This window comes from Catharus ustulatus, chromosome 2 (assembly GCF_009819885.2).
Source record: "Catharus ustulatus isolate bCatUst1 chromosome 2, bCatUst1.pri.v2, whole genome shotgun sequence".
Lineage (NCBI taxonomy): Eukaryota > Metazoa > Chordata > Aves > Passeriformes > Turdidae > Catharus > Catharus ustulatus.
In genome coordinates, this window is record NC_046222.1 from 95,876,554 (window position 1) to 95,889,264 (window position 12,711).

The 12,711-nt window shown below is 43.1% G+C and overlaps 1 protein-coding gene across 1 annotated transcript in view; it reads right to left on the bottom strand.

Moving 5' to 3' along the window:
* The window catches only part of FHL2 (four and a half LIM domains 2), a 37,007-nt gene extending 28,746 nt beyond the window's left edge, over positions 1-8,261 (bottom strand). Inside the window, exon 1 of the mRNA XM_033053504.2 lies at positions 8,130-8,261. The gene's annotated coding sequence lies outside the window, so the exon portion shown is untranslated. The remainder of the gene's footprint in view (positions 1-8,129) is intronic.
* Between the last annotated feature and the right edge of the window lie 4,450 nt (positions 8,262-12,711).

A 12,711-nucleotide genomic window follows, 5' to 3' on the forward strand; every position in this document is an offset into this window, starting at 1 on the left:
TTCTTATGTCCTTTCCCTGTATTCTTATGGAACACAGTCTTTCCCCCTTCTTTCCCTAGCATTCTTTCTCATTCTTTCCCCTCACTAGGGAATGGATGGTGCCTTTACTTTTAAGGAAACTAGAGTGAAACATTTTGGTCTTTGCCATCTTCAGACTTTTTTGGCTTCTAAGTGTTTCCTAAACCTCTCATGTCCATAATTTGTTCGTCTGTAACCAATGGTAGAGATCTTGGTGCAAGTCTTCAGAAGTGCTTTGGGATAGAGGCAACCCCCAACAACAGGTGAGAGGTCTTCATATGGCTCTAAATTGTAATAGTGCAGGGACCTATGCAGAGGGGCTCTTGCTTCTTTCCTTTCCTCTGGATTGAACTTGACTGCCATGTGGGTCCTGAATATGGCAGATGGGTTTCCTGCCCCTGCAGATGGAATCTGGGATGTCAAATTACTACAGAGTTTGCAGTAATTGCTGGTCTTCTGAGCTGGCAAATACTACACCTTAATTTAGGATTTATTAATTTCAGTATAATCATGATTTATCATTCCCCGTTCCAGATGCATGAGACAAACACACTGTGATTGTTTCATAAAACTAATCACTCTGTGCTTCTGACAGCACCAGAGACATGCTATTCTGGAAAAAATAGCTCCCATTCCTTGTGGTGTTCCCAGCAGCACACTTCAGCATTTTTAGGCAAAATCCCCTTTCCATAGTCTTTCCCTCTCCCACTGCCCCACTGCTCACTTCTCCAAAACCCTACTCCTCTGTGTATAATTTGCTTCTGCTCCCCATAGCACTTTTTCTGCCTGCACCCCTGATAGCTCTTATCACCCTGTGGAAATAACCAACAGCAACATTTGAGACTAGCATTTCGCTTTATCAGACAGCCAGAGGCCTCAGGAACTTCTGAGCAAAGACAGGTTTGAAAAACTGAGCAGTTGGCAGAGACCTTAAGAACTTACCTAACTTATTTCTAAGGCAGAAATGACAATGTCCAAGTCATTCCTGGCAGATCTTTGTCTAATTTGCCCTTAAGGATTAACATTAGGAAGGGAGGGAGGGAGGGAGGGAGGGAGGAAGGGAGGGAGGGAGGAAGGGAGGAAGGAAGGAAGGAAGGAAGGAAGGAAGGAAGGAAGGAAGGAAGGAAGGAAGATTTAGACTAAAATCTAATATTCATGCCTGTAAAGGATGAATAGTGTCAGGCAGAACTTGTCATTTGTAGTTATTCAGATCACACCATAGCAATATGAGAATCACTGAAAGCAGGGTTCCTCCAATTTGTTATGTTCCTCTTGGGAAATGTCTTGGGAAGAAAATGAGAAGAGAATGCAATGATATCTCTTCATAATACTCTGCCAGCCTCCAGCAACTCTTGGCTTGGGGATTTCTCAACCTGAAGGCAGTATCCACACTGAATATCACTTTCATGAACTTGCAGTTCCCTCCTGATTGCCTGAAAGGAAATTCACGGTTTCCAGTAACAGGTAGATCTACTCTGAGTCACTGAAGAACCATCTTTCTTGTGTTAATTTTGAACATATTACCTACTAGTTTCATCTGAGACCTCCTAGCTCTTACCTTTGGAGATATAATGAGATGCTGATCTTTATTCATATGCTACAGGCTCTTCATGTCTTTGTCAATCTTTATCATATCCCCCCTCAGCCATCTCTCCTAGGGCAAGGTCCCAGTCTACCTTTTCAGTCTGTATGAAAGCTGCTTCTTGTGCTTTATCATTCCTCCTCAAACTTTTTCAATATGACAATTTAGTTTTTCAGGTGACGTGGCCAAAACTTTAGCATTCAGTCTGCATTTTGGCTGCTCGTGTTCTATTGTTTTGGGGTTTTTTTGGTAAACTTATATAACCTCTAAATTTCACACCCAGCTAGACATCTCATTACTTTATGGCTGAAGCTACATTTTCCCTGCACTTTCACTGTTTTATGCTAATCTACATTCAGTTTGAGATGCTGTTCTAATGTCCACTCATCCTGTTGCCTAAGATTCTTTTCTCTCATCTGGTTTCTCAGTCTTAGAAGAATTTACACTAATAATGTGTTATTAATCTCTACTGTAAAACCTGTCTATCTTTCAATTGATTTTATGCGATACATGCAAATATTTTACCTCTTATCCTACTATTGTTTTTAAGGTTTTGGGGTAAAGGCTCTTGTTGAATACATGGAAAAGGACAAATAGGCAGATGCTGTCAACCAAAGATCTGCATCTCCATACTCTTTATTATCTTCCAGGAATCTGAGGGATTTGCAGAACATGATTTCTCCTTGCCAAGCTATATTGAATTTCTCCACATGTATCATATTTACCCAGCTACTTGACCCTGTGTAGCGATTTCTACTAAATTTGTCAGTCTTACCAGGCTCTATTTCTCCCATTTTCTCTTGGAAGCATTTAAAAGGGCTGATGCTGTATTGGATACATTCAGGTGCTCAGTTCTAAGTCTGTTTTAAATGAGAGACCATGGACTATTATTATTTCAGCTAATTCATCCTTTAAATCTGTTGCATGAACACCATATGGTTCTAACGTTTCCTTCCTATTCTTTTGTTTATTTGCTCCATACCTCTTCTACAGACACTTCAGCTTGAAATAGATCCTCTGACGATACCCATAAGGAAGCATTCTGCTGCAGGAAGCTCTCCAAGTTCCTCACAATGAACATAGGAGCAAAAATTAAAGATCACTTTGCCTTACAGCCATATCTTCCTCAAGGGCTGGTTATCTGTTGGCCCTATCATTCCCCAAACCCTTCAACTTGCCTAATACTCAAAAGAAGCATACTGTTGAAAATCACTTCCCAAATTACTTCAGACTCATATTTTCATGTAAATAGAAACAGTCACCCTCTCCAGTCTGACTATGACTGGGGACATCCTGTTTTGAAGAAAGATCCTTCTGTATGGAAACAATTATTTTTCTTCCCAGCTACTGTTTGTATACACTACAGATAAACTGAGAGGGTCTGAGATGTAGGCTCAGACATATATTATGATTGAGTATATGAGCTTAGATTGTGCACTTTGAAGTAGAGTCCTTGCTGTTGATCCTCTTAGGCCTTTGCTTACTTTGAACCCTATGAGTGCTCAGGTCCTTTAAATAATAGGATTAAAGTAATCATTTAGTTGCTGATGTGAATTTCATGTCTACCACTTCACATAGAGCTGAAAAAATATACCATCCATTGTCAGCCTGATAGGCATATGGATTGTATTTGTCCCTGCCAAGTTTGTATTCCCATGGCTGTCTAGTGGAGCTGCTCTCTTATTGTGAATGAAATTCAAATGTGAGTAAAATTTTAAAAAGACTTGTAACAATGGCTTGTCTTGAGGATGAAATGTCTCTTGTTGGAAGAGAAGTAACTTCAGAGAGGAGTCAGAACTCACATTATGAAGCTGTGCTGGTCCTTTTGCTTATCTCTAACATCTAACCATAAAGTCCAGTGGGTCCTGGTGGGGTTGCTACAGTGTAAATGCCTTACATGGCTGAGCACTGCCCATGTGTCTGTCCCTGAAGAGCCTGTCCACAATGATGCTGACTCTTCCTTTTAGCCAGAAGGATTTCCAGGAACCCAGACTCCTCATTTGCAAAGAAGAATTTCTAACACTCGGATATCCAGCAAAAAAATATGGAGAAGGAGCTGGCTTGTCTGGCAGCAAACAGCACTGGCAGGCAGTGGGAACTTCGTTTGCAGGAGAGGGCAGAGGAAGACCTGTGAGGAAGGCAGACTGCTCTGCCTGAGTGCCTACAGCACTTCCACAGCCATGCCCACACTGCTTCACCTGCCAGCTTTCTCTGTGAGCTTGCCCTGGATCCAGGGCTGTTTGCTATTTCCTTCAGCAAGCTGCAGGTCCACCCTACATTTGCATTAGTAAACACAGGGCAAAAAAGCAGAATGGCAGCATGGCTGCCTTCAGATCTGGTCCTTAGAAGACCCTTGCTTCTTTTTTCTGAATTATGAAAAAGTGCCAGAAGTCCCTAAAAGGATGTTGAGAGAAGAAGTGCTTGAATGGTGAAATTCAGACTGTGCAAGCATGTAACACATCATGTATTTAACCTGTGCTCACACAAATTTCAGAGAGAGAGAATTTCTGAGAACTTCCTCCCTGTTATTGTTCTGTATCAAAAGTGCCGTGCTGTATCTCTCTCTTTGTATTATAATTAGTGTTCTAAGCCCCCAAGTGTCCTGCTGCCCTCTACACCCAGCACTGGAGGCTGGGAGATGTGTTGCAATGGAAACCATGCATAGGGAATTAGGAAGCCAAGTATAGGGAATTAGGAAATCAAGCATTTAAAAAACAGGATAAATAACAGAATAATGGGCTTCTGTGTGATAGCATCTATGGCTTGCAGGTATTTCTGTTTTCATATGGTAATCTCTAGGCATGCTGGGCTTTGCTTCCCCAGCCACAGACTACCAAAAAGGAGCGCTAGTCAATGCTGTCAATGCCTCCCTCCTACAGAAAGCATGCAAATTTCTAGGAAGACTTTGGGGAAAGTTTGTTCATCTTGACAGGGAATATGCTGATCTGAAAGCCCACTAACTTTTTTATGGAGTGTGTGAGACAGCTTCTGTCCCCACTTATATGCCCATTTTATTCTCATGACAAAGTACTTATTTCCTTTTTAAAGGAGAGTTTTACTCTCATTTGTTGTGATATGGGAGTTCCACAGACACTGCAGGAAAAAGAAAGAATATTATAGGAGAGAACCTGTATAAGTGGTTTCATAAAAAATATTAGTGAAAATATGAAGTGAAACTGAGGGAAAATATTTTTTCTTCTAGCTCTTTCAGTTTCACTAATTCTTGGTAAGCGTGTCTTACAGTAGCCAGTAAATCAACCTGCAGCAGAAACATTTTGAGTTTTATGAAGTTGATGGATCCCTTTGAAATGTCTATGGTAGTCCTCCTTCCATGTTTGACAGAGGGAGCTGAGCAAAACCAGACAAAATTGCTGCCGCTGCTTTCAGAAAATCTAGGACTCTGAGCAATATGACCTATGCTTCTCAAAGCTGATCAGTGTTGGATGATAAACATTGTTGAAACAGCCTGAGATTTATCAGCCTGAAACTGTACTTGCTGTGATATAAAGCCAAAGATAAAATATTGCAGTCAGTAATAATTCATCTCACTGAAAAAACACGGTGTCAGAGTGTCTGGGGTTTGGTTAGACAACACACAGCCACGAAGAAGGAAAATGGTAAGAAAAAATACACAAATGCACTTTTGTGGGACAAATCTACACAAGTTTGGCACTATTAAAATTAGGAGGAAAAGAAAGAGATCTGAGTTTTGTTAAAATAATCCGTGGATGCATCTGAGAGAGCTCCCATTGATTTCTATGGGGCCAGGATTTCACCCCCAAGTCAGTATTCACATGCACTTCCTTCTCTGGTTTTCCTCCTTATAAAATAGCCTTTTACATTTTCTGTATTAAAGAAGTGTTTGAATGAGGCTTCCCCCTCACAGCCTCTTGCCAGCTGCAGTCAAAGGTCTGCCTTGTTCTGATGGCTTGCTGTTTGCAAGGGAAAAAGTAAAGTTATTCATCCACTAATCATATTTTTAAATGCTAGGTAAGAACAAAGTATTATTGTTGGAGATTGCCTTTAGAATGGCTTCACTTTGGAAACAGACTTTGTGTCTTTTTGTTTAATTTCACTTTTAAATTCAAATCCCATGAAAAATCACAGCATTAGTATGGATGTTCCTGTATTTTGTTCCAGCTAAAGACTTTTGGCCAACACTTTTTTTTTTAAAAAGCGAATGCTTTGCTGTACATGATTGGAATGCCGCTTCTGCTTCTTGTTTTTAAAAGGGAACACTGTCAATACACCAGTGGCTGCAATATTTTAACACTAAGTGCCCATCCAGGATGATTTTCTCATTTTTATTGTTTTAGCCTGAGGCTTGGAAGATAGACAGAGAACTTGAGGACATGAGAAAATCTCTACTATGTGAGAAGTGAGACTACTCTATTAATAATTACTGGTTTTGTACCCAATTTCTTATTGCACAATTTACTGTGGAAGCACCTCTGTTTATCTTAAGAGCAAGATCTTGCAATAACCAGATGAGTGGAGACAGCTGCCATGTCCCACTGGTGTCCCTCTAAACACTGCATTCTCTGGTGGGACACGCTACCTTTGGGCTCCAGATAAACTCATCTCAGCAGAGGGGAGCAAAGATTGGAGCTCTGTGCAGGTCTGACCACACCATGGTGCAAGATGGTTATGGCTGGAGAACAGGGAGATGTGTGAAGTGCTGGCATCCATGTGGGGACAGTAAGCCCCAAGATAAGATAAGTGTATATGCAGATAAATTGGTATTTTACATTACATTATTCTTTCACTTAAGTTAGGTGCTGTTGTTGACATGAAAGGTGGAGCAGACTTGTCCCTAAGCATGTTGTCTCAGCACTATCTACACTGACTGTCACAGCCCACACCAGCACAAGCCTGGAAAGGTAAGCCAGACATGACATATTACCTGAGGACATCGACCATGGCAGTGAGTGCTTGTCACAGGTGAGGCTGGATACATGGGGCAACCTCAGAGGCCATGTCTTTACTCATAAATCAAGTAGTGTCAGGATGCTGCCAGGCACTGAGATTCAGTCACCTATGCTGGTCTGTTGACCAGATATGTAGGGCTCTCTCCCCTGGGCATGGCCTAAGGGCAAATCCTATCCCAAGGAGGTGTTTTGGATGTGTTCACTTGATTTCAGAGGCATGAGTGTGTGATGCCTGGGCATAGCCCCAGGGCTGCATTTTCTGCAGGAGCGCTGCCAGGCACATGCTGCCGTGGCAGAGCCCAGGAGACAGCCCTGGGACCAGTCCAAAGTGCTGCACCAATTGCACAGATGTGAACACCCACCTCTCATCTTAAGTCAGTGCATCTCCAGCAGCTTTAGACCAAGTAATCATCTGACCTCCTGTCTTTGAAATCCTCACGTAGGCTCTGACCTCAGTCCGAACACTTTGAAGTGGGCTGTCCTTTCCTACAAGCACTGGTTTTGGGTCAGGTCTAAGGAGCTGCTCCTCAGGGTGCCAGGGACCTGAGATCCTATCAAACTCTGTGAAGGAGTCAGCATCTGAAAAAACCTTTCTTTCATTTAAGTTCTTGAATAAGGGAATGGTAAACAAACTCTAATGCAGTGTTTGATAGCTTTAGCTTTTAGGCTAAAAGTAAATGAGTATTTCTTACCTTTGTGCCATATTTTGTGTCCCTTGGATTTAAAAGCCTTTGGTTATAAGAACATTCATAATAAAAATCTATCTGTAAATGAATCCAAACAAATGTATGCACATGCACAAATAATCTTATTTTCCCTAAGAGGTGTTCTTTTATTGGCTTCATTTGAAAATTAATGCTCTCATGAGATGAGGTTAAAAGTAATTTAATGTAACAATATCCTGATAATTGGCATTTGGCAGTTTTATTGCTAATGCTATTTTACAGGCTAGTTTTGATGAATTCCTGCTTTGACACACAGCTATGATTCAGTGCTTTGCTTTCTTTTCCCTTTTCCCTCAGCTGCTGTAATCTATAACAAGTAGTTGTTTAAAATGTGAAATCAGCAAGCATCACCTGTAATTTTCCTTTTTTTTCTTTCATGGTCTGAAACAGGAAAAAAAATTAAATTGTTCCTTCTGTCTGTCCACTTTTTCCCCCACTATCTATTCATTTTCCAAACATTCAACATAAAGAAGAAAATCCTGATAGAGGGGGAAAAAACCTCCAAAAACTAATTAAAGGCTTTCTGCCTGAAGTAATTCAGTTTGCTATTCAAAACAAGGAAGTGTCTATAGTTAGATATGGTTGTGTTCCTTGAGAACATGAAAACATGACAGTGTATTATTAGTGAAGAAACTAAAGACCAGCTGTTAGTTAGCACCTGGTTCCCAGCAGCAGACTGGGAATACAAAGAGAGACTCTCTGTGTGTGCCTGGCAGCAAGAGAGGAACAAACATCTTAGAGTCCACTCTTCCCCTGAGAAAGCAGCACTCCCTTCAAAATATCTACACAGAGCCCTGAGAAGTGATGGCAAATGGCAGGTGGAAAGGAGAAAAGGGCTCAAAGGACAGTGAAAACCAGAATAAGGTGCTGTCTTACCTTGCTGCAGCTCAGTGCTGCCTCTGCTCATGAGTCTGTGAACGAGAGGACAGGACAGAATTGCCTCTTTATTGGATTGCCCAAGCTATACGTTTCGTAATTAGGCAGCCAGGCATCTGTGCTCTGGGTGAGCTATAAATATAATATCTCCAAAGCAGCAGCCATGGGCAGCAGATAAGGGCTGCAGCATCTCTGTGCTAACCAGCCTTTTAAGGCATCACAGCTAGAGGTGCATGAGGGTCCCCATGGGAGGGGTGTTGTGCTCTTGAGTAGCGCCAGCCCATCACATTGCTGCATTTGGGGGGGCCTTCAGGAGGTGCTGCAAGGCACCCCAAGGAGATGGCAGTATTTCAGGGCTCAATATTTTGTCTGAGATATGAGCAACTCTGATTTATCAATCAGATTATTTGTCAGGCCTTTGGGATTGATAGGAACACCTTAAGAAGTGCTGGTTGCTTTGTGGATGTAACAAATTCCAACACTCCTTCATCTGTCCATCTGTCCACCCCAGGTGTGCAGCCCTGTTGCAGGGTAGTTTATGTCTTGTATCCTGCTTTGTTTTTGCCCTGCACCTCCTTGTACATGAAGCTGTAGCTCAGGGGTGAACTTTCTGTTCAGGGATTGTCTTACTCTTCCTGCTGCAAGGTAAGTGGGATGCTTGGTGAAGGGAACACTTGTGCATAAAAAAACCCAAGATATTTGAGGTGGAAAAAAGCTCTTCTAGTAGCTCCCATGAGGACAGTCTTGCTGGCTGGGGGGAAAAACCTGTCCAAGCAAGGCTCAGTGTAGAGGTGGGATTCTAAGCTGCCTATCTCCTTGCCAATACTGGGTCCATCTCTGCATTTCAGTGCACTTCTGCAGAGAAGGTTGTAGCAGAGACATGGTCCTTGGTACAAAGTTGAACTATTTTAAGGAATGGAAAAGGAAAACCTCTCTGTAAAACGGGGTGGTGAAGAAGTAACATCAGGCAGACTCTGTGCAGGCAAATTCTCCTTTCCACAGCAACATACTCATCTGAAGAAGTGTGATACTGTTGAACTGAGGTTGCTGGTTGTTCCTTCCCCTGGCTGAAGCAGCAGTACTTGATGAGGGATTCAGTTCCTTTGCTGATTTATTTATTTATTACTTCCATGGTCCTGAAGAGCACCTCACTCCCTTCATCTCCTGCTCCTCTCTCTTTTTGTCAGAGCTCTGGTTCAGCAATAGTCCTTAGGAAAGAGCATCACCTCCCAGCTTGTCTCTGAGCAGTTTGGACAGCAAGTGTAGGTCAAGCTGCAGAGACTGGATACTGACACAAACTGTGTGCCAGGCTTTTGGCATGACAAACTGATTTATGGCTTGACATGGAGCCCAGTCAGGTTTTATGGTTTTAACTCCAAACCAATGAGAAGTTGGCATCTGAGGCATTCATCCCACCATTAAAAAGCTTGCAACAGCATGTCCTCAGCCTCTGCCAAGCAACATGATTTGACAGCCTGAGTCAAGCCTCTGGCAGAAAATTATTTTCACACATTTCCTTTTATCCCTGCAGAAATGCCTAGCTTCCAAGCACCATGGATGAGGAGCGTGGCCTAGAGACTTTGGTGAGAGAAATAAGAGAAATATCCAGCAGGTTCCTGGGCAAAGTATTGTTCATCCTAGATCTAGTGGCCTTTTGCCTCACATTTCTTCAGCTACCATGTAAACAGCCCTTTCACATTTCCCAGAACAATAAACAGTTATGAAAAGATGTTTAAGCAGCAAAAATGAGGTAGTTAAGACATATGTTTGGACAGCTCTGGAAAGCCTCAACCTTTTCATGTTAGCCAGTTCTTCTGTTTGCATGATTCAAAGGTCCAGCTGATGTTGTAGAAACAACCTGGATAAACGATGGTTGTCCCCTGCTCCAGTCCAGGATGTTCTGGGCACTAATGACATCTTTAATTCCCAGGTGTCAGCCTGAGTGCAGAACATTTTTGGATCTGGTGTGCACATCCAGCAACCAGGGACCATCTTGGGGTAAATGTTGCCTTCCAGAGCAGTTAATCTAAAAACTTGAGAAGGTGGATTACAGATCTGCTAATGCAAACTTTACTCTTTCTCTCTGATAAGAGCAAATGTTCTCTAAAGCTGGTTACCACACATTGTCCTGCTAGTTAAACTGTCCCAGTTCCATTTTGAGTGTTGCTTTGCTCTCGAGGACCCTCACCAGGGAAAGGACTCCTTGAAAAAGGATGCTGCCAGAAAGCTGGATCATCAGCAACCTGTCAGGCCTTGATCCTGTGCTCCTGGCAGCAGGTGACAGCTCAGGCACTTCCTTGAGACAGGCAGGGGAATGTCCCCACACTTAGGGGACCAGCACTTCCAAGGTACTGAAGGGTGGCAGGATAACAGTAGAGGAGAGGTGTTCCTGTGGATGTTGTCAGAAGCAGAGACATCTCCAGGTGTCTCAGTTATACAGTGGTATTGGAATTTAGCCTTTATGGAAAGGGAGGGGGGCTGAGGCTCTCTATCCCACATCAGTGATGGCACTGCTTGGGACAGACCCCTTTGCTGTTTCCATAGGGCTGTAGCCCCAGAGCCAGCCCTGCTGCTTCCATGACTGAGGCACAGGCAGGAAGCAAAGCAAGAATTTCACCCAGTTCCCTACTCCAAGGCAGTGGGATGTGTATGTACAAGAAGAGCTGCTTTACAATCACAGAATCATTTAGGTCGGAAAAGATCTTTAAGATCACTGAGTCCAAATGTTCTTTAGAAATGGAAAGGAAATACTGCAAGCTGTAAAGCACAACTCCCTTGGAAACCATTCCAAGGTACCATTAGCTATCCATTGCACTACACTTAGAGGTTTTTCCACTAATTCCCCACAATCAGGATTCACCCTGCCATTCTCTGCATGTCACAGAAGATGCCAGAGTGTGGGCATCCAAGAAGAATGTAAATGTTCAGGATAGATATAAAAACCCAAAAATCTAACCAGCTTGCCCTGGCAATGTACCTACTAAAAGAAGAGCTCTACTAACAGATATTCATGGGAATCTGCCCTTGCTGTTCTGACATTTGTGTTCATGGTGGGTAGCATAGCGATTAAAACTGTGTTATGATGTTGTTGAGCCTTTAATCCAATTTGGGGGATTCAGACGTGGTTTCTGTATGTATGATATTCACTGCCAGAAACTTAGCAGCAGAGCCAGAGGGGAAGAGGGCACCTGTGGAGATTGTGCTGGTAGTCAGTATTTTGCAAACACTTCACATTCGGGTTCTCACAGTGAGAAAGACAGGATTAGTATTTGCTGTTTTGAGCAGGGGGTTCAGCTGTGTTAGCTATGTTAGCCTGTTGGCTTCCTCTAGCCCTTCATAGACACAGGTCACACCAGTGCCTTCCAGATTAGACACCTGCACATAAAACTCACACCCAGCCCCCCCACACACCTGGGGCAGTACCTGGAGTTCCTGGTGGGCAGCTGTCCTCATTGACACCACTGTGCCCAGACAATGGAGCACAGGTGAGATACGGGTGCTTTCACATGAAGCAGCAAAGCACAGTGATGTCCAAGGGCCGCATCTCTGCCTGATTTCCCCTCCTGCCCTGTGTTTTGAGTTGAAGCTCCGAGAAGATGTCATTGCTATAAAGATATGCTCAGGCTTGAGAGCAGGTTGAAATACTGAGAGCCCTGTGACCTGTGTGTTTTCCATGAATGCTCTCATCAGCAGCTCACCTCTCATGGTTTTTGCCATCAAAAATGGCATCTGGTGTAAGGTAGTTATCTGTGTGCTCTCTGTGGGGGCTGGAGGTGCCTATCTCTTGCTGCTAACTTCCTGGTGAGAGAAGATGGCTCACACCAGACTTTCCTTCACATAAATTTTGTCACCAGCTAACTTCTGGTCACTGAATTTATGTAAACTGTGCCTCACTCAGCATGAGATGCCCTTGCTTTGAGTAGTGTATTGAGTGAGATGTAGGTTAACCTAGCCTATTTATTGCCTTCAGCAAGTAGTTTGTACTTGTGAATATATATATATCCCAGAACAATTGTCTGAATTCCCACAGGTTTTGGGTTGCAAATTCTTTGAGACAGAAGTAAATGATCTTTTATGACCTTGATGCATTTCTTTTTCTTTTCTTTCTGTGAATTTCCTACTGTTTCTGATCCCAAACACTTGAGGTGTTTGTTCTGTTGTTGCTTTCCGCAACCGAGTTCTAACACCGGAGGGCTTCGGTCAAGGACATCCCGTCCCAGGGGCAATGAAGCACAGGCACCAACGTGGTGGATGCAACAAAAGCCAATTTATTATTAGTGCATTAGTCTTATATACTATTCGATGCTTATGCCTATTTTTGGACGGTACATATAAGGTAATATGTTCTATGATTGGTTACGTGTGTTTCGCTGACCGCTGCCTCGCCTTGCACTTTTTAGTGCTTATGTTTGCACTTTATCCCTATCGCGAGCTTTCCGTAACAACGCGAGATCTTCCGAGCGCCGATCCCTACATTCTGTCCCATGCCCAGTCTCTGCAGCTTGTACCCCTTGGGCCTGGTGGCGGTGAGAGCTCAGAGCACAGGCAGGAGCTCTCCCTAGCACAAAAATCCCACATTTGG